The 23,148-nt window shown below is 38.9% G+C and overlaps 1 protein-coding gene across 16 annotated transcripts in view; it reads left to right on the top strand.

Annotated features, from left to right (window-relative positions):
- Nucleotides 1-23,148, top strand: part of LOC308188017 (uncharacterized protein) — a 625,739-nt gene that overhangs the window by 114,755 nt on the left and 487,836 nt on the right. The window contains exon 4 of one of the 16 annotated variants that reach the window (XR_013945086.1): nt 3,620-4,858. The exons of 14 other annotated variants lie outside the window; for them this stretch is intronic. The gene's annotated coding sequence lies outside the window, so the exon portion shown is untranslated. Of the gene's footprint in view, nt 1-3,619; nt 4,859-23,148 lie in introns of those variants that run through there. One more of the 16 variants, XR_013945087.1, reaches the window with a different exon arrangement.

The raw sequence follows: 23,148 nt of genomic DNA, 5'->3' as shown, positions 1-23,148 counted from the left end.
CTTAGCAAGAAAAAAACAAAAACCACCACCAACAACAGAAAAAAAATCTTTCAGATGGTGCTTTCAGTGTTCTCATGCTATGCAGGGTTTATTCAGCATGTAATTTGAAATGAAGGGTGAGAATGTAAAAGAAAGGTTAAGATGAATATAAATGTAGTGTGTCCAGATGCAACAGCAGGCATATTGTAAGCTAGTGAATAAAAAAATAAAGGTGTGTCAGATTCAAAATGAAAAAATCTTTTATCATAAACTTTTTTTTTCTTTGTGGCTTGGTTCTTGGGCTGTCAGTTTTCTTTAAGCCCAGAATTAATCCAGGAAATTGGTTTGGTGTAAGCCCAATGGTGTCGGTATCCATGAGCTTGTGTGTCGCTTCCCCCCTCTGGTTATTGCCCCGTGCTTTTTGCCCTCCTGTGCATTCATACTCAAGTATGAGGTCTTGTGCAGTCTGCCGCAGACTTCTGCTACTGCCTTTAGTTAGTCATACTTGAGAACCTCAGAAAGCGTTTTCTGGAGGATGTCTTGAGCCATAAGCTGAGGTTTTTGAGAGTGATTATAAAGTGTTAGGTGCCCTGTATTCCAGACACCAAACTGAGACACCTGCAAGGAGCCTTTTATTGCTAGGAAAGTACTCAGTACTGAGCTCTGGCATTCAAGTCACAGCAGAGCAACCCAAGCTAGATGTTGCATGTCATCAGTCACCTGTAAAAGTCTACCTGTTCCCAGCTCCCAGATGCATCTCCAAGCACTGATGCTAATGTGCATTGCCTCCTTGGCCCAGGTGTGTTTAGGCAGGCTTCTCTGATTTTACAAAATATCTTGAGAATGTGAAGATCTTACCTGCTTTTTCGTTGTTCTGTATTTTAAAAGGCAGAAGGGGTTTTTGTGGTCATCAGGAAATACATGGTGAGGTCAAAATCTTGGCCTGAGTTTTGAGTGCTTTTTAGGTGGTACAAATGCTTTGCAATCTCCACTGTAAAAATCGCCCATGTGGAAAAAAAAAATAGTGTTCCATTTCACTAAGCTTTAAATTTTATTTTTATTTTTTGAAAAAAAAAATACTGTATTTGGTGCTATATTTAATTTGAATAGAATTTTTGCTATTGTTTTTACAACAACAAAAAATGCTACTTGGACATTCCACCACCTGGAGCTGCGAGTGTGGTCCATGTAGTCTCTCCTGGGCAAGGAAGGAGTACATGCCTTCTTCCTCCTGCTCCCTCCTCAGGCAGTGCTTCTTGCCTGCGCCTGTTCTGGGATGCATGGAGCGGCCCAGGAGTCAGGCCCACAGCAGGAGAAACCTAGGGGCACCTGATTCCCATCCCCACAAGGAAAACTCCATTTATTTTGATCAGTTTTTCAGACTCATTAGTATGGGGCAACACATATTCTTCCCCCTGCCTTTTTTCTCCCTGTTTAGGGACAAAATCAGAAGTTGAAATGTTGGTATCTCCTGTTGCATAGATGCTTTAAATCACTTTTGTGTTTGTACTCTGTGCTAATAAATGCTGAAACAGTTAGCAAATAAATTGGAGAAAAGATACAAGGATTGTACATATAATCTCGAGTGAAGTGATTAATGGGCTGTTATTTGTAACACAATGGAAGGTACGAAACTATAATACAGCAGTGATTTAAAAAAGGCTCTACATGTTGTATTGCATACCTTTAAAAATATTGCAGGCCAAAATTAAGACCAAAAGAGTCCTGGCAAAAGTGTTGAAGTGGATCTGACAGGTTGATTAATGCATTTGAACTGGTTGAAGAAGAGCAGAATGCCTGAATAACGATTTTAAGGAAAAAATAGAAGCAAGTTGGGTACATCAGGACAGGCTGCATTCCAGCACTATTTAGGGTAGACTACTTCCTATGCATTTTGTATTAAATATTTGTATAGGGAAAAAATCAGGTATATTCAGTGCAGAGAACATCTGCTCATGTTGGATACAGCCTTTCATATAAACCCTGATTTAGTAAAGGATTTTAAACCTGTGCTTAACTCTTAGACATATGTCTTTTTAGAGATAGGTGGAGCCTCAATGTTACTAGATTGAAGTAAGCATTTAGTAAACATTTAACTACTTTCCAGCAGTGATGGAGGGACGTTTTGAAAATTGGCTACTGAAAAAATAGTTATGAAACAGTATTTTAAATATTGCCGAATAAGGTTATTAAAAAAAAAAAAAAAGTATTGGCTATACTGAGACTTGAGGATTGAAAGGGTGTCAATCCTGCCATGTTTTGATAAACCATGATGTGTGTTGCTTTACTGACAAAGAAACAGACGTTATTTCCTAAATATAGTTTTGTCCTTTTTTTAGCTTCCGTTTTGCTTATCTATCAGATCCTGTGATGGTTTCCAGGACACCCAGCTGGTGAAATAGTGGTATAACTGGGAAACTACTCTGTTTACCTAATGTTCTTCTCTAAATTATTCACTGCTTTATGCCACATATATAATGCTGCAAAAGCAATTGAGTGCTTGTGTGACTACTTTTGCTGTTAAGATTACTTGAATAAGGGCAGTTTACTTGGCCCTGGAAAACATACATGTATGTAATTTTTGAGTTTGAGGTTCCATTCTATTTGTCTAGTCTGAGTTCCTGTACAAAAAAGAAGTACGGGAATAAGTGTGTTGTCCTCTGGTGCAGCTGAGCTTCTGGAGTATATTCATTTATACTGGCTTTCGTCATCAGAACTGGATGTCCTTTTTTTAAGGCGTAAGCTTCACTTGTGCCTTAAAAATGCATTCATCTTTTTAAACCTGTGAAAGATTAGAAATGGGACCGGATCTAAAGGCTGGCTTTTGAAGATTTCCTTAAAAATTTATTCAAAATCTGTGATTTATTTTAATGTTTTTGATCAACACGTTTATTTATTTATTTATTTTCTGGGAAGGAGAGAAAATGAAACTTCAGTGCTTTGAAATGACGTGTATTGTAAAGTAGAAAAATTATTTCTGGGTGTTCTGCTTTAAAAATGTTAAACTATCCCTCCCCGAAAAGACCTATGTACAAAGAGATGTACCATGAAACTAAGGCTCAGCATTTTAAAGCAATGCAGAGAAACGTTATTTTACCTAGCTGTTCTCTAGAACTTACTGCTATACTGTATGGTTGGGGAGGAAGAAGAACAAAATTAAAGAAGAAAAATGCTGCGTGTGGACCACTTACATAAAACATCAGAAATATGCATTTCTGCAATGTCAGGGATGAGATTTGGAAAAAAAAATAAATCCTAGGAATTTGGGTGAGATGTGAACTCTAATGATTACAGAAAATAATTATCCCCCATCCAAACAAGGAAACAAAAACCCAACCTAACTCAACCTTCTTCTTGGGGACAGGAGCAGTTCTCCTTTCTAGAGGCAACAGATGTCTCCTTTACAGCACTGAGCAAGTTGCAGGACTTCTAATGATAACTAAAAAGAGGGGCCCAATAAAGAGAATTTAGTTCTCTGTGATCAAAAAGCTTCAGATAAGGTTTGACTTTTTTTTTTTTTTTTTTTTTTTTTAACTATTAAACAGACTTGGGCTGGAAGAAAATGGATGATTTCAGCAGAATTATTTCCATGTTTATTAATCATATATAATCCCATTTTATTTTGCTTCTGTCACTTTAGGTTACTTTTACCTGTGAGTCCAGGTTACCCTTGAAGTACGTTGTACTCAAAGAACCATGCTTCATGGCTGAAGTCTAATTGGATTTGTGTGTTTGATCATGACTTTGATTATAACGTTGAAAGGATCTGTTGATCTAAACGATCTGATTGGAAGGGTTGCTACATAACTAATTATTATCTCATTCTTATAAAACAGAAGGTTTGTTTCATACCATACTTTGGGAAATGATAAAAGCTTGTTGTTACAAAAAACGCCATTAATTTTATTAACTTCTTTGTATGTTCACATTGAACAAATGAGAGACTTTTCTTCAAGTGCTAGTGCTTCATCCTCTGAGATCAATGGCTGTGAGCATGCTGAACATCTTACAGAATCTGTCTTTTAATTAAGTTATGTTAACATTTGTCTCACTTGTAAATGATGCCAGTGACTGTTTATCTTACAACTCTGCCTCTAGTTTGGGGAAAGGTGAAATGTGTTCTTTACTAAGTAACGGCTTAAAAATGGTGTTTTGCCTTAATGTTTGTTGGAGCTGAACATTAAAATACTGCTTATGAGTACTTTTTTTGTGGCTTGGAGTGGTCATGAGTACAGTTTGATTCACGACATGAATTCCTGTGTCCCAGAAGCACAGGGGATGGATGGGAGGACAGAGGCTGCCTGGGTTCTGTTCCCAACGTGGTGACCTTGAGCAAAGTCACTGAACCACTCTGTGCTGTGGTTTAGTGACTTCTGCGATGAATATCAAGTTACAGTACCTAGCTCCCAGGGGTATGGAGCGAGCTTAATTAATGAGTTAGTAATATGCTTTGAGATCCACCTTTCTGACCTTTCAGCCTGCACTATCAAGGCACTTGTCTGTGTCCTTATCTATGTGCAAATCGATTACAGCTGGCTCCTAACCTTGTCCTCTCAAGCGTGTTTGCTGTGCTTCTGCCTGACTCCTCAGTGCAGTCATGTTTTCTGCCCATTTTCTTCATTCCTTTACTGCCCTTACTTTCTCCACTGTGTTAAGCGTGGGAATCTTTATTGTCACCATATAGCTATTGAAGCTTGCTAACCTTTCAGGTATAATTTTGTATGGTGAAATAAGGGTCAACTCTCTGTGCTGAGAATGAGCCCCCTTGAGCATATTTCTTCCTATGAGCACATTTGTTTCTGTTATGCTAGAACTTGTGCTTTGGAAGAATACTGTGTGCAAATCCCCCCTGCACGCTGGGCAGCTTCTCACTCCTGTCCTCCACCTTTATCCTCTCCTGGTGGTCATTTACAGGTACCTTAAAGGAGGCTGTAGCGAGGTGGGGGTTGGTCTATTCTCCCACATACCTAGTGACAGGACGAGGGGGAATGGGCTAAAGTTGCGCCAGGGGAGGTTTAGGTTGGATATTAGGAAGAACTTCTTTACAGAAAGGGTTGTTAGGCATTGGAATGGGCTGCCCAGGGAGGTGGTTGAGTCGCCATCCCTGGAGGTCTTTAAAAGATGTTTAGATGTAGAGCTTAGTGATATGGTTTAGTGGAGGACTTGTTAGTGTTAGATCAGATGTTGGACTAGGTGATCTTGGAGGTCTCTTTCAACCCAGATGATTCTGTGATTTCAGGAAAATGGGATGTCACCCTCTCTAGAACCCACCAAAGAGTTGAGCGTGGGAGTTGTTGCACTGATTTCTGAGTTATACATGTGCTAAAGGAATTTCATGGACTAACAGTAAGGTGCTCGACCTGCTGTAGGTTTTAGCCCTCAAATCTTCACTGGAAAATCTACTGTGGTTAGGATATTGCACTTGCCTGGCTGATATCTGTACCGCTGTTTAGCTGGGAGTGTAGCTATTACTACAGTACAGCAATTGCACCTGCTCAGCTCCTGTTCCGCTTATCATTTACTAGCTGTAGTGCAAGGGAAAATGGTCTTAGAACTAATATAGTAATCATCTTCAGTTCCCTCTAGAGAAACTGGATTTTTCTGTTAGTAAGCAAAGTAAAAGAAAATAATTTTCCAAGTTATGTGCATACACACACATAAGAAATACATATGAACTTCTATTAGAACTTAGAAGAAGAAATACTTTAAAAGTTTGTTTTCAAATATAATTACAATGAATAAAATTTGATCAAAGGGATAGGATGTGGTATAGAAAAGGCATTTTTATGCACAACCATTAGCCTAAATCAAGTCATACAGCCTGCGTTACAGCATTCTTATGCAGAAATGTAACTCTCCTAGAAGGTCTTCATCCACGAGCGAAAGCAATTGCATCGCAGGATGATTGACGCCTCAAACAGAAGGGTATTCACACGCAATAGAAAGGAGGAAAGATAGACTAAGCATCTGGATGAAAGGAGGGAGGTGAATTAGGAAATATCCAGCAAGACTGTGAAGCCCAGCTGGCAGAACGTGAAAAGCTGTGGATGCCCCATCCCTGGAAGCGTTCAAGGCCGTGTTGGATGGGACTTTGGGCAACCTGGTCTAGTGGGAGGTGTCTCTGCCCATGGCAGGGGGGTTGGAAATAGGTGGTCTTTAAGGTCCCTTCTCACACAAACCATTCTATGGTTTTATAAAACCATATAAAACACTTTAACGCTTTTATGAAACACTTATGAGGATTCATGGTAAAAGTTACTCAGCTATGTTTTCCTTATCCTTACAGAATGATAGAGCAAAGAGATATGCAAGCTATCCAAATAGATGATAAAACCATATCCTGAGATCAGTGTCCATATGTATGTCCACATAAGCTACCTTTTTGATACAGCAAAAGGTAAATAAAGGAGAGATCTTTTATTTCAGTACTGATAAGGCTGACAGACTGCCTAGTTTGGGCTAAGAAATGTCTTTTCTAGAGGAAGATACACACTCGTGCATGACTTTTGCATTCTGAGGCTGTTACCCTGTCATGTGCTAACAGAACTGATAACTAGATTTGCCTTTGTTGACTGTTGCTGAGGTCTTAAAGACAAGTATCTTCAATTTTCCATCTTTCCTTGCTGTCCACCGTGGGCAGGGTGATGGTATGAACAACATTTGTGCCTGGGGCTGCTCCTGGGCCTCAACTCATCCGAACTTTTGTGGAGGCTTTATGTATGGTCAAGGAGCTGGCCTTGAGCCACGAACCACCAGAACAATATAGATGTTGTCATAAGTGACTAACATGACAAACCAGAACTGAACCGGAATCTTCCAGGTGTCTGAAGTGCTGACTTTTTAGTATTTCATGTATTTTGGTAGCGGTTTACAGTATGAAGTCTGCCTGTGTGTCTGAAGGGAACCCTAAGCACCTCAAGGGAACCCTGTGATGATCAGGTGGGATCCATACAGGTGTAAAATGCTTTCCTGGTGGAGGTCTTTAATGCTTAAATTAGGGCATAACTTGTCCTAGAGACTGACCCAAGTTTTCAGTATTTTGCAGAGCTTTGCTGACATGTAGGCCTCACTTTAGTGGGATGAATGTACACAGGGACTGCGTGTTTTTGCTGACAAACCAAAGCTGGCTCATGCCTGATGCTGTGAAGTCTTTCATGCTGATATTCTCGAGTCTAGATTGCAATGGTTGCCATCCCATTTTAACAATACGTAAAGGATAAGAAGGGAAATAGCTCGTGCTTATTGACAGGTGACTGAAAAACAGATGAATTGTGCTTGTGGAGAGGAGGCCTGAGCTACAGAGCATATGTAATAGGATGTGGGACAAAGAGCAGCAGGTCAAGGCTGTGAATTAATCAGTCTTTATCTTGAAGACTGAAATGAATCTAGCAGAAATTACTATTTAGAATTTATTGGGCTCAATGAAATGAAACCCAAAACTAATAAGAGAAATGCTTGAATCGTGAAGAAGAAAGCAGGCCTAGTTTACAGGATATGAATCTATATGTACAACCAGTCATTTTAGGAAAAAATAAACAAAGCTAAACAAGAAATTGGAAATTATTTTTTTTACCTATAGTGTCAAGATCTTTATCTGCTGAGACCTGCTTCCCACAACAAATACTGATGAAGAATGAGAAAAATTTGACTAAGGTCAGTTGTAGCTGGAAAAACATTAGTCTTTACAAACTTGGAAATATGCTAAGAGAGCTGAAAAATGTGGAGTGGTATTGCAGGTAGGCAAGAGTGGTCTGACTCAAAGAGAGGGAAAAATCGCATATTGACAAAATAGGGGGAAAAAATAAAAGGAACAGTTTAAGCAATCTGGAGTTGCTTTCAAGTGGCCAGATTGTACTTCCTAAATAATTGCTGTGGGATTGGGCTCTGTTTGATTTAATTGGTAACGTGTGTTGAAGCCAGAGCTGAATGAACTATTTACAGCGAATAATTTATTTGATCAATGTCATCCTCCTTTCTGTTCATGAATTATCCACAAACAGGTTTTTTCCTCTCTAATTTGTTCATTATTCAAAATTGCTCAGCAAATGCTTTGTGTGAGTGCCTTTTTGGTTCTTTTTTTCTTTTTCTATCTTTGGAAGATTATGCTTATATATGGAGAGTTTTACAGTGGGACTCGAGAAACCTAAATGTTCTCTTTTACTGGGCTTTTGAAGGAGGGAAAAATAACCCATTTTCTATGGGTTATTTGCTATATTTGCTGAAAATGTGGAGAGTGCAGCAGCTTTTCTTTTTATTCATAGGGTTTCAGGCCAGAAGGGACTATTAGATCATCTACTCTAATCTCTTTTATGATGCAGATATGGTAGGAATTCATCTAATTTCTCCCATACTGAGTCCAATAATTTGTGCTTAACTAAAGCAGATTGGAACTTTATTTTAAAGCCTTTTCAGACAAGTGGCTAAAAAGGCCTTTATGAGGGTGGTTATTATTCTATTTTCTCCTACAAGCTTGTGTATCTACTCAATAATCTTTATTTTTGTCATGTGGGATTGTTTGTATTTGCTGATGTAATGTCTGAATCTTTTGAAAGCAGGGAGGACATGAGAGGCTTCATGACCATGTGAAGCATTCTTTCACGAACCTTTCTATTTGTTTGTCCAGGTATAGCTTTCCTACAAGCAACTTCACAAAGGAAAAATAAAATGGAATGAATATTCATGCCAGGCAAACAGCAACCCTGGTGAATGCTGTCAAAGCAAATGTATGCTCTTAGTCAAATTAATGTTTGTGAATTCTCCTGGCAGTATTTTCCCAGTGCTAGCCAAGAAAGACACTGTTAAATGTAAATTGTAGTGACAGTAATTTTTTATTTTTTATTTTTTAATTTGGAATAAGCATTGTTATTCAGAAGTCAAGATAAGCAGGTTTGTCACACAATATTAAGATGAAAAATGTAGTGAGATGCTGCCTTCCGCTGGAGTTTGGATTGGGGTGCATGTAGGTTATAATATAGCAGAAGAACATCCACCAGATTTTGCCAGAAGTGTGAAGTTTTGTCCACACAAGCTTGGAGGAACTGTTTTTGTGACTTGGAAGTATCCAAGCTTCAAAAAATGCTATTTAATTTGAAAAGCTGTTCCCCACAATAGATCAAAATGAGGGATATCCACTTGCTTTGTGGCACGCCTAGTTAGCTCTCCTGCCCCAAACCCCAAAACTCTCAAGCTCAAGCTATGAGCTGTCTCCATGCTGTAGCAGCGTTGCTGTCTTGAAAACCAATCGGAAGCCACCAGTATGGCCAGATGCTCCTGAGAAGTTTGGTTTCCACAGCTTGACAGGTGGCTGGGCAGCTAATCCACTTACCACTGCTGAGCTCCCTTAACCGGCTGCTTGTGAGCTCTGCCTACTGCCCACTCGTGAGGTGGTGGTTTCAGTCCATGGGTTTCACCTCCCTGCTGGAGCGGGCCGTGGCAGGCACGGGGTAGTTACACGGCTCAGCTGTCAAATCATGTCACGTGTGCTTGATTGTGTGTGGTGGTGTGAGTGAACCCCAAAATACCCAGCAACATGTGATCGCGGTTCTAGCCATCCTTGTTGACTGTGTATGTACCCAGCGGGCTTTCACGTGTAAGCTGGAGACTCCAGCGGTCGTATCCTTGCACAAGTGCCTTTGGGAAGTGGCAGAGCAATTGACTTCATCCTGCTGGTGGATGGTCAATGCACAGAGTGAGCATGTGTAAATTTTGAAAAGAAATTTGGGTCCCTTGATTTCCTTTGTTCCTCTCGGATCAAACAGCAAAGGCTTAGCCAGTGGGACTCCCATGAGAGCATGGGGTACCTTCAAAATGCCTTCAAAAATGTGATTCTGTTAGAGGTAGGCAAGTTGAGTCCAACTAGCAATTTAACAGGTGAAGTAGCCTGTGGAGGACAATCCATCCAGATGCTTTAGGATGTAGTGAGGGCCTGCTTGTTCCCCAGTCTGCTGGAGGGGTCTGTTTTTCTTCACTGACTTTTAAGTGGAACTAAATGAGTAGATTAGATTACACACCTGACTTTTAGACTGCTAAAATGAAGTGAGATGAATGTCACCCCAAATTATTTGCCTCAGAATGGCTGCGATAAAGCATCTCCACCTGATGCATTAGCAAGTAGCCCTGCTTTTTCTCTCTCAGCTGATGAAATAATCACTTACCCCTTCTGCAAGCAGAAAGATCCATGGCATAGTGGAATGTCGATAAATAGGTCCTTTTTAGTTCTCACAGGATGGGCTTTTGTGGGTGTTCTTGAATACTATGCTGAATCTTTGATTTGTTAGGGGTATGACATCGTATAGTGACTGTGTAAGGGACACCTTACCTACATCATAATAAATGATAAATTCGGTGTATAGCAAGGAGGCCAAGATGCTAGTGTGCTCTGTATGTGACTGACACAAAGAATTACTTGAAGTATCATATTACTTTTTCCTTTGATATGTCAACTGTCCTGGCACTAAAGGTATGACCCTAGTAAAGGAAGCCTGTGATAATGACAGCCCTGTGTTTGGGAATTTTCTCCACATTGCTCTGAATGGATGCACACACAATTCTTTATCTGGTCTGCAATCCCTCTAATTTTTCGTGGTCTTTACTGTTAGAACATATAACATCTCCAGGGGAATGGCAGAGCCACTACACACCGTCAGGTGAGGTGCCTTCATGTGATAAGCCATGTATGATACTTTATGGAACATTGCCCTTGTAATATTTCATAATGCTCAAATGTTCCAGATGATTATAGTCTCCAGATCTGCAGTTAAATTATTATACTGATCAGAAATTTAATTGCTCTCACTTGTCTTGTTCTGTATGTTCTTTTGGCAGAATGACAGTACTTTCCATCACTGTTTCTACATCCACTGAGTGATACGAAATGTGTCTTTAAAATCAGGGGAAAAAATATTAATGGGGGTTATGTTGCCTGGTAGAGTGTTTTGTTGCTCTTTTCTGATCTGATGGTAGTACTAAGTGCATTTTAAATATTTTATATTGTTCTTAGGACAAACTGTGAATTTAAAAGCTACAATTTAAACCTGAGTTAAAGTAAGTTTTATCGGTGTTCATCTTTTGATAGTTTTTCTTCCTTTTACTTTATAGCACAAATTTATAATTTATAACGATCTTAGTGAAGGTGAGATAGACAACATGTTTTCCACTCCAGCAGAAGGAATGTCACTTCACTAGGAATTGAATTTTCTATATGAAAAATTGTTTTTGAAACAGGAGCCAAAATCAAATCTAGACAGAACCCCACAAACCAGGAAAAAAAAAAAAAAAGTTTGAACTTTTAGTGTCACCAGTTTTGAAACTGCTGAGAAATTTTGAGTTTGTTTCGGTAAGTTGACACTGGGTTGTGTGTTACAGGACTGCATATGTGAACATTTAGGCTTATTGTGGCATTGATTAGAAGTGGAACAATGATGTTGATTTATAATTTGAAAAGTCTGGACTTTTTTGTTCGAGGCAGATGAACCATATGTTTTGCAATAAATATTTTTAATTCTAAGAATGAAAATGCAACTGTTTGTTATTGCTTACACAAACTTATGACAGAAAACAAGTGAGGTGAAGACAGGATGTGTTGCAGAGTCTATTAAAATAACAAGTGTGGAATATAGGGAGGAATTTGTAGACAGGAGGCTTTAAAACAGAGCAGGTTGAACCAATTATTTTAACTGTAGTTGAAGTAAAGCTGGAGAGATGTGTATAAAACTATAACATATTATTATATCTAAAATATGGAAGTATCTTCAGCTACATAGCTCTATTGGTTTAGAAGGGGTTATTATCATTCTCCTGCAATAACCGTTTGAAAAGTTAAGCCTTCAGTCTGAGGTTTCCAAACAGCAGTTTTCCTGCATACTATATGAATTAATTAAGCTGCAAATTCAAATGTTTATATATGTTTGCTGCCTCCTTTGAAAAGCTTCACAGAATATTTTGTCCTTTGGGCAGACTAATTCTTTGCTTGCCTTAAAGTCATGCCTGAGCTTGACTTAAAGGCCCGTGCCTCTAAGAGAGGCCAAGCTTGCCTGGCTTTGAATGAGTTGTGGCAAGTAATGGAAATGTGGCTGTGTTAGCACAATGTCCTGACTTGGAACAAATCTTCAGCCTCTTGGCAGGGCTGGTTAACTATGTCCTACCTGAGCTGTAACACACCTCGCACCCGGGCTGGGTCTCTCAAAGAAAACTAGGCTCCTTTGCTATATAGCATCACCCAAAATCTCGAAATAAAACTTGGGGTACAAATCACACTTTAAGTACTAGGAATATTTGCCCCAAACTGACTTTTTGATTTGCCTTCAAAAAAGTTCACTCAACTCCCACTTTTGGACATCATGAGCTGATCTTTTTTTGGTGTCATAATAGTCTCCGTGACCACCAGTTGTGACATCATCATGAGAAAAATACTGCAAATTAATTTAAAATTATAATAATCTGTTCCTCTTGTGTGGTTTATAGTTGAATTCACACAATTATAGGAAGGTGCTAAAGTTCCCAGTCATCCTAATTATTTCAGAGCAGAGTTAGGCCCTGGAATCTTTTTCCCTGGCATGTGTTTCCACATGAAAGCACTCTGAAATGATTAAAATTTTCTGGACAGGTGATGACTTGTTACTACTTACAATTTGTGCAGATGTAGCACTTTGTTCCTGTTTTCAGAGCTTCAGTGATCCCTTCTTCCTCTGCACATTTCCCCTTTTGTTCTAAGAAAGCGATAACTGGCACAGAAATACACTTGGATTTCTTTCTTGGTAGTACAGCATTTATTACAATGACCGGGCCAGTCCAGCCTGCTCATCCCTTCACCTTTATTTTCAAACTCCTTTGGGCAATTTGATCCCACCTGACACTTCTGACACTTCCTGATGCCTAAATTGGCTTTTCGCAGGGCAACGCTTCTCCTCTGTGACTGACAGGGAGATCTGTTGCTGTCAACATGGATTTTCTCCGGCTATTTCTCCTATTGGTACTTCTCCATCCTCTGACTTAGAATGGTTTTCAATTCTCTGTGCTGATTCTTTTTTCTCCCTAGAGGATCTCCTTCCATCCCTGGTTACATTCCATCCCTTTCCTCTTTGGCCTGTCTTTGCTTAGATTTACTTTAAATTTCCTATTTTTCATCCTTTTTCAAAACTCTTTGCCCTCTGCACACTGCTAACCAAAATGGATAATACAGTGTCATTTAGTGCACATGATTGCTAGTTCCTTTCCTGACCACATAAAGCCTTCAGCACAGAGCTTCCCGGTGGCTTTCTAATTTGTATTTTATCAAGCTAACTCTTTCTAATGTGAACATTGGGAAAATCTTCCTCTTGGTGAGGTTTTTTTTTTTACCTGGGCTCTTTGACTCATATTCTCGGTTCCTAAACTCATAAACTGGGAGGCAAAGAGAGCTCTGCCTGCCTGGTGGATCCCTTTTACTGCACTTGGAATTGTCATTTTTCATCTCACCATGGTTCCCCAAGTTTCATGAGAAAGACGAAACCAAAATTCTGAAGTTGTCCACCAATAGGACTCCTGTGACTTTATATATATATATATATAATCTTTATTTTTTTCTTTTAAAACAGATTGATAGCATTTTTTTTATGTAACAGAGCATTACTTAATGAACCCCAGAACTTAAGCTTCTTTTCCAACAACAGGTAAATAAAAAGGACCCTGAAGGTAGTCTTTACCACTGTCTTTCTTCTACTTGAGTCCGTGTTTAGACTTTTAAAGCAATTCAGTCTAACTATATTGTTGAGTGATTTCCAGAGAGAAGATCTGTGAACAGGGAGGAAAATAACATTTAAATTGATGGGAGGAGGCATCAAGAGTCTTGTATCCACAGCAGTCTAAACAGTGTTAAATTGTGTTGTTTCTGGGGAATGACTGTTATATTAAGTCTTGCTGGAGCTTATGTTTTGTAATACAAGACAACTAAAAACAGCCTGCAACCTTGTGAGCTGTTTATTATTAACCACATGTTTTCTATGGCAGCTCCTATCAATGTTGCAGCTGAAAGAATATGCTTTGGGGGAATATTTGAAGGAATTAGCTGGAATGAACTGGGGTATTTTGTTTTTAGAAAATTATAACAAATACTGACAATTTCCAGAAGAAAAAATTGAAATAATCTTAAGGGAAACAAAGCTGAACAAAAACATCGAAAGTTTGCACAGAGTGCCTTATTGAAACAATATAAGTTAGTTTGGGAGTCATCTGTAAGAAGAAAGGCAACTCTTACTGGAATAAAGTAGCTGGTTAGAATACAATAGCATATTAAAAATGTTCAGGAATTTAGACTTAGACTTTCAAATGTACTTCAGAGATCTGGGGATATGGTTCCTATTATTTTCCCAGACTTTATAGAAGTCTGTGATTATAGCTCCTCTGCCCGACCAGATATGGACATGGATTTTTACAGTACCAGAACAGGAAAAGAGCTGTCACACACATCATAAAATGTCTCCCCACTTTTACAAGTTTTGTCCATAGGGAAAAGTGAGATATAGTAGAGTAGCCTTTCTTTGTGTGGTGTACCAATCATGTACATGACCCTGTGGCATTTACTAGGCAATAGATTGTCCAGTACTTGATGAGTTTGTACTGAATCTGGTTTTGGTGCTTATTTTTTGTTTGCGTTCTTGCTGAATGCAAGATATTCTAAAAGTAAAGTATTGCAATGGAGTGAATGAAGTGTTGTATTCAAAGTCATGTCACCATCTCTTCACCTGTCTTGATCTTTATTTATTTTCAATGTACATTTATTTGGTGTGTTTAACTTCACCTCCAGCAGTGAGGTGAGCTACTGTGACAGAATCCTATTCTATTTCTGTCATTAAGCTGGTTTTGTAGTCTTGTGCTAATGAAGGTAAGATGCGGATATATCTGCCTAGGTATATCTGTGCTCCAGTCGAGCACATAACTTCATCTTAGATGGACTGATGGATAACCTAACCTGGATGACATTGACACAATAACAGTGAAAATGTGTCAGGGAGAGTTTCACCGTGCTCTGTGTTAGTATGGGTATGTCCCATTGTTAGTGGATTTCTGTCCCTATGCTGTTCTTTTCTCTAGCTAAATTAAAGTGAGAAGGGAAATAACTGCTAATAAAATAGCTGTGATCACAACTGTATAACTGTAGATTATGCAGTAGGTTAACCCAACAGGATACATTTAATATATCCTTAACATTTAGACCTGTGGATTTCAGAATGGAAGGAAGAAGGATTTAAGCATCTTTGTGATGTTAGTTGGTTTGCTCTTAGGTAGAAGACACTGGACTGAGGGGACAACTTGCCACATCATCATTGTTCTGATTTAATTTCTTTGAATTGCACCCATCACTCTGTATTTCTTCATCTTTATTCACCTGTCTGTTAAGGTAGTAAACTCCCTAGGACAAGTGAGCTCCTCTCAAATTGTGCATATGGGATTTAGAGCTGTGATGTGCAAAAGTCATTTGGAACTTGAAGAAAAAAGAAATTTTTCCTAGATAACTTCAGAAATCTCAGAGATTCTACTTGCTGCCTAGATTCCATCTTGTAGGTAGGAGGGGGATTGAGAGATCTGCATGGTGCAACCTCTCTCAAAGTGAGGCGTATTGTGAGCAAGATGGCCATAGCTCAGACTGACTGCAGAGGGCATGCAGATTATGGTGAAGTGAATCATTCTTTACATTGGTTTGAATAGTAGTTCCAGTAGAAATCTGGAAAACTTGATGCAAGTCCAGTTAATTTTATACCCTTCATTCCGCAAAATGCTGAAATGTGCTTGACATCTTAAGAAATGCCAGTAGGGTGTTTTGAATACTAAATTTGAAACAATGATTACAAGGATTAGTGGTCATTTTCTTCCTTTGGTGGCTTATTTTCCAAAAGAAAATAAGCTGTTTCCTTGCATGCCTTTACCTCTGTATGTGTGCATATGTAAAAAGCCTCTTTAAGTGAGAATGTGGGAGAAAATGTTCAAAATTTGCAAGGAATCTGCAAAATTCTCCTTTTTTTTTTTTTTTTGGTATTTGTCTTGTGTGGAAATGTTTTTCATTATCAAATATTTTAAACATAAGTTTTTTAACTCATAAGTGAAAGCCAGATGGAACATACATGCAAGTGCAATGCCTAAAATTGAAAGGAATCCTTTTTTATTTTTCTCTTTTCTGAGAGTAATTCCTAGTGCTTTTGCTTTTAAATGTTAGGGTGGCGTTTCTTTAGTTTATCTTTAAGTGTGAAGCAGCAACAGAGATAAGAACTCCTTATAATTTTTAATAGAAACTAAAATGAAAAGTAGGGACTTTATTTCCATCAAGTTCACTTTGGTTTACTCAACTGTACTCACAAATGAAAAAGTTACAAATAGAATGTCTGGACTTTCACAAACAAGGATTCAATTTGGGAAGAAAAAATTTCTTTCATATTTATGTTGCCTGGTTAACATATTCTCTTAGTTATATGAATAAAAAAGGACAAGGAGAATGAAATATTCTTTTACCAAAAAACTACTAGAATAGCTTGTTGTCTTGTGCTTGTCTCTTGAAACATGAATTGTGCCTTGGTAAAGAGCAGCTGTTGTAGATCTTGGGATGGCTTTGCTATTAGAAGTCCTGACATGACAGAAAGCCATGGGGGCTTGGAAAATAAATACTTTTTATACAAATATTTTGACCTTTCCATTTGGATTTCTGAAAGAACATTAGCTATCCGATGCAGAACGCTTCATGCAACATGAAAAATAGGGGAAGATGTTAATAAGGAGGAAGGAAAAACAAAACAGGAAAGGAGACTTGTTATTGTTCAAAGAGGGCTTGAGTTTAATCTCTTGTCCGTTCTTCCACTGAGGGAATAGGAATGGCTTCATTTAGTCCTTGGTTGTCCTCCAGGGAGGTTTCTAACCTTGACTATATACTACTGATGAGGACTCTAACTTCCCTTGACGGTTTGTTCATTTGCCTAACTCTGCTTCTTACTCTGTGGAAATTCACAGAGGAACTGTATTTGACCTAAATTTCCCCTGATGCTGCTTAAGTTCATTACTTCCTCTTCTGTCCTCGTTAATTAAGGGGAATAATTGATTCTTGTTCTTTTTATAACATCACTTTATGTACTTGAAGATGTCATTCTCCCCTGCTTTTCTCCATGACACACAAATATGAAGACAAAAGGGAAATATTTCTCTGTCTGGATGGTGTTAAGAAAATAAAGCAACTCTTCAAGGAGGTGGAGGATAAGCCATGAGAAATAGTGTAAATGAGATCAGGATGGGCATGAAGACAACAGCTTGTCTGATCCTTGCTGCTAAAATAAGAGTGCTAAGTGCCACTCTCATCCCCATGAAGCACAGGCTCCTTGATCTCCAGCTAAGCATAGGTGCACTTGTTCCCATTTAGCCAGCTAAGGAGCTCCCCACTTTGATCTCTTCCGTAGTCTGGTCAGGGAGGGTTGGGGCTTGTGCTTAGGTTTCTGATACACCTCAAGTTTAATCAAGGTGTTTGGAAGGGAATGTGTATTTTCAGGTTTCTCACTTCCAACTTTCTCTTGAAACTTAACCTTGCTCTCAATCCTTTCACAAAGCTAGCAAGCCATCTACTGCTTTTTCATTTACATTTTCAAGGTTTCCTGACAGAAAAATGGATAGAAACTTAAATAAATGAAAGCTGTAATTATCTTTTATGCATATATGGTTCCTGCAAGATAGGGATGCCCACAGCTGCCTAGCCTCATGAGTTCCCAAATGTGACACAGATTTGCTCATCACATGATCATGAAATTATGTGGTCTGTTATCTGTCAAAATCATGTAAAATATTGCATATTGTTTTTTATTTTTTTGGACGGGTAAAACCAAGAGCACAGATATACCTTGCATATGCTTTCAACCTTGCTGCAAGTGGAATAAAAGTACCATTTCTTACTATAGGGAATATTAAGTCTAGAGACATGAAGTTGTTTATATTGTCATTATCATGAATGGTGTGATTGTTCCAGTCGCCTAGATAGAGGAGATATCATGTTAGCTGGCACTGACTTAGTGCTTTATCTCCTGAAAGCTATCATTAGTGGGCAATCATTTAAAGAAATTATTCTACTACTAATTTATATAGCCTGGTAGCTCTTTTGGTGATTTTCCTTATTTTTTCTTTTTATTAGTGATAGCCTTCGGTGCTTGAATATGGTGGATGCTGTGTGGAAAATATTTTAATATATTTTGGTGATGGAGAGAGGCTACAGAACTGTGGTGTTTTTTGTTTGTTTGTTTGTTTGTTTGTTTTTCCTCCAAGTAGTTCAAATGCAATCAGATCTGTTTGAATATTTCTTTTACAGCTCTGTTTCTCATCTCTGTTAATGAGGTATAATGTATTTTAGTGCTTTGATAGTGGCAGAGCAAAGAATTTCATTGCCAGAGCAGTAATCTTGAGCAATAGGGAAGGATAGTTTTCAGACTTTGTGGTTTCCAAAGCATTTAATAAACCTGAGCAATGATTAGTTAATTGCTCTTTCGCAGAAGCTGAGAGTTCATCTGTACTCCTCGCACTCCCATGCCTGCAGGATTTGCAGGGGTCAGAATTTGTGAGGTCAGCTACCATAAACTAGAACTCAGGCAAGGATTTGGGTAAGATGGTTAACTGCTGGTGTTACCCAGTGAGCAGATTAAAACTTGTTTGGGTACGTTCACGCACAACTCCCCCACAACAGAAGCAGCACTCTGGGCCAGAGCTTTGGGCTCATACCCACGACTGAGGTTTTGTGATTTAACGAGTTACTGTGGGCTGCTTGACAGCAACAAGTGGAACTGCACCAGGGTGTATCTGATGGATTGTACCCACATTTGCCACAGGTGGGAGTACTCACGCAGGTTCTTGTGCTAATCTGTGGTAACTCTGGGTAGTAACTCTTTTGTTTGCCATCTGCTATAAATCTGTGGATTGGAGAGATGATGTTTGTCACCTGCTCTAGAGCTTTGATATTCAAGGAGAACAATTCCTATTTATAGGCTGTAGTACCGGGGTTTCATGTTTATTGTTATTTTCTCCACCATAAAAACTTAGACTTTCTGCTGTTTCTGAAGTTATGTCTAATAGTGGTGCTGACATAATCACCTATATCTCTGTCCATTAAAACCAATAGTCGCCTTCGTATGTAGAGGATTTTAAAGGGATATTCTTTGGGTAATGTTCCTGTATTGGTAAAACTGTTCCACATCCACCTGCACAGACAACAAAGACCAATCCAGTAAATGGTGCAGGAGTTCAGTTAGAGCAGTTGGCACTGTTTCCCTTACAAGGCCACCTGCAGAAGGTACCAAGAAGTAATCCAGAGGTGTCTGACCTGTCAGCCAGTCTGCAGTAACACCCGTCACACATCCTCCTGCCTGGGCTGGGGGTCTTGCTGCTGACCACAGGCTCACAAAGGGAAAAATCAGTGCTGTAAAATCAGGGTTTAATCCCATCCTTAAGAGGTGTGGAGATGGCTGTTGCGTGAGAGTCTTCCACATTGTCACCAGCTCGTTATTTCCTTTGTGTGTTTTTGCCATGCACATCTTCATTTTGTCCCACTGCTGTAGGCAGTACTGATGACGAGTGCATTTGCATAGACATTTACACATTGTTAACATTCGGATTGGTGTTTGACCTATTTGTGGTGCCTCTTCTTCACTTCAACACCTCTGGAATGGTTTTTACAGCTGAGGCTTGTCTCTCGAGTCGAAGTCTGACATGGGTCATCAGAGGGTTGTTCTGCAGACTTGATGCCATGTTGTGTACCTAGAGAAAAGGCTGTTTGATTTTTCTTCCCCCCATGAGGCTTTTCTTGTATAGGCTGAGTTCTGACTGTGGTTTAGCGGTGATTAAGGCAAAATATAGGATGTCATCTTGTAGAAAAAAATTGGCTCCACTTTCTGTCTTAGGCTTTTACTTTTTTTTTTCTTTTCTTTATTCTGATCAAATGAGAAAGCCCTGGGAAAGGACAGCAAAAAACGTGGCAATTCCCAACATGTGTAAATCCACCTCATCACGTAGGGCACACAGGGCATAACTCAGGCTGGAGTTCCAGCTGGTTTGCTACAGCTGGAGGACTACAAGGCTGTAATAAGGCTGAGTGAAGCCAAACCGCGGTTGGACATGCAGCCAGAGTTGTGATTCAGAGCATCACTCAACCACTTGACATATGAGAAGACAAGAATGACCAGAACTCAATGGTATTTCACAGTGGCTAAACTCACAGAGGTAGAAACAGGTAACCAATGACTCCTGACCACAAAATGGTAGAAAGAGTGGGAAGAGCATTACACTCCCAGCTCAGCTTTGGCTTCAGCTCATTCCAAGCATGGATGAAGCTGGTTAGAATCAACCAAAATATGTGGGTCCGTTGAATTGCAGCCATACCAGGTTTAGGGATTATAGTTGATTACATGCTATCTAAAATGTTTTTATCCTATTATTCTCCTTATTGTTGCAATTTTACCTTTTAGATTGTAATTTAGGTTCTGCTACTGTTCCTTTGCCTGGAGGCTTGTTGCCTCTGCTGCTTTTACACTGTTACAGTATTGGATGACAAATTCATCTGCTAAAATGATTTATTACCCCAACTCACCAGGCAGTAGCGGTGATCACTGAACGGACAGATTTGTCAATTTGTTGCACAGATATCTTTATGGTCTGTAGCGGGTGCTGTGGAATGGAGACTAGTGGAAGCATATTGGTGATTGCAAAAGAAAAAAAAAAGTCTTGAAGAACAAGGTGCAAGACAAATGAGTAGACAAAGCTAGAGGAGAGAAAGCAAAGAAAAAAGGTTTAATTTTCTTGTGTTATGAGACATCAACTGGTGGGATTAGCTTAATTGTTAGCTCAAAACTTGCCTCTTGTCTGATAAGTTACTATTCTAGCCAGTGTGTTTCTACTTGTTGTTTGCGTTAGCTGTCTTTTCCTCTTGTATTGAGGGGGGAAAAAAGAAACTAGCCAGGGACTGTACAGGCACTCTGTACAGTGTCCTGAGGTTTGGAGCTTATTCCTTTCCCTTGGCCTTCCTTCCTCAGCTCACTTCTAATGGGCACAATGGATGCATCTTTAGACGTGATTTGTACTGTTTTTGATATGCAGAGTGGGAAATGAATGATCATTCTTACTTTTACTTTGCGCTCTCAATTATGGTGCAATATGAACATCCGAAGAAGTAATTCCTCTCTGATTGCCTGACAAAGGCACTTTATTATTTTTGTCAGCAATTCTGTGTTCCCTGATCAAGTATTCCTTTCCTCATCCGTGTCCCCAGTGCTCTTCTGTAAAGTGCCTGCTTTTATTTCTTGTGGTTCATTCCCTTGGGAGTAAATCTTTTGCGCTTTTTACCACTTCTGATAGAGTTAGGAGGAGAGTTGTCAGGTTTGGGGGTTCAGGTTTATCTGTATGCTTTTCTTCTGTGTTATTTTTCTCCACTTATTTTACTCAGATACAAGTTTTACTCAACTAAGTGCTGGAAAAGTGGATTTTTAATTAAAACCTGAACAATTTCTCAGACTTTTTTTTTTTTTTCTTGCAGAAACCTTTGCTTTGTCACTGGCTAATTTACATTATAAAAATAAACATTTGAAATATATTTCCGCTGTTTCTGAGAAGCCTCTTTGGAGAAATCTATTGGAAAACAGATTGATATAACCCCAAATTGGGGTGAAATTGTTTTTTTAAATCTTTTTTTTTTTTTTAAAGCAGATCTATATGCCAAGACAAAACCACACGGTCTTTCAAATTAACTGAGTAAAAACTATTGTCTTTGTTTCTCCAGATGAATACTCCATATCTGAAATCAGAGGGTTAGTATTTTATGCTGATTTTTGAGAGGGTGCTGAGTGTCAACAGCTGGCACTGAGTTCATCAAGAGTCATGTATTCAGCATCTCTGAAAGTAAGATCATTATTTCTTCCCTCAGATTTGATCTGATTTAAAAATGGATTGAAACATTTGAAATAAATGAGTGCCACTGCAGTAGCTGTAGAAAGATTAAGTTACATAAATCTGGCCCTTTGTGCATGTGTCTCTGCCCCTCTACAAGCTTGTATGTGCGATCATATGTGTATTGTTGACAAAAAGGTGCCATGCAGGATCCTCCCTCCTTACCACAACTGATTGTGTTAAATAAGAATCACTTTTCAGGGAGATTTTTACTTTCTCGGTTTAAACCCGGCATATTCTCAAACATATACACTAGTTGTTAAAGAATTAAATTTACAAATAAAATAAAAACCCATATACAATTTGTCCAGCCTGCAGGCTACCCACTCATCAGCCAAATGCTCTTTGAACCTCATACAGTGGAAACAGCCTTTATATAGATTTATTTCTAATCTTTTTTTTTTTTTTTTTTTTTAATAAAGGTTAAAGAGAACAAATGATAGCAGTATGCCTTCACAGTTATTTTGGTGAATGCAGTAGCGTTCGCACAGTATACTAACTGTTTTTTTTTTTTTAACCCTGTTACAACGCTGAGCACACACAATTACAAGATAAAGTTTAAGCTACATCTCTTGAAGGCATTATTTCTCAAAAACAGAAAGATAAGATAGCCAAGGACAGTAAAAGAGAAGGGAGTATGAGAGTTACAAAGGGAAATCAAAGCCATGTGGAATACAGAAGAGAGGGAACTGGTGTTTCCCATTCTTCTCCCCAGCTAGCCAAGGCAGAATTTGAAAAGAAAAATCATTTGCATTCAGTCCTACACAGTAACAGCAACTGGCTCATTCATGTTAGTATTTAATCATCATCATAATATAGTCTTTAATTACATGATCACACACTGTGTCCCCCTCTCCTCGGATTCTGCCTTGTTCAGTGTGCTGAGGAGTTGTACACACTGAAAAAGCAGAAGTTCAACTATTTTTCTTTTGCTATTCAATGTGTAGGCTCAAGCCTGAATCACTACATGCTGTGTGAAGTCTGATCTCCCAAAGACATTATTCATTTTTCTCGTAAGCTTTTTCTAGTCATCACCTTCTTTGTGCACTGTGAAAACATTGTTTAATGTTACAAAGCATTTTTGAGGTGTTGGGGCTCATCTCTATTGCAGTAATGTGGAACTTGGATGCACACGTATGAAACGAGGCACAGCCACCTGTTTTGTTTGCCATCCTTGAGATAATTAGGGTCTATATTTTCTCAGTTCTTAGCACTTTAGCATATTTTGTGTGTTCAAGA

Source organism: Anser brachyrhynchus (assembly GCF_964034855.1).
Source record: "Anser brachyrhynchus genome assembly, chromosome: 1".
NCBI lineage: Eukaryota > Metazoa > Chordata > Aves > Anseriformes > Anatidae > Anser > Anser brachyrhynchus.
Note: the sequence above shows the minus strand (reverse complement) of the source record. Positions and strands in the feature narration are given on the sequence as shown.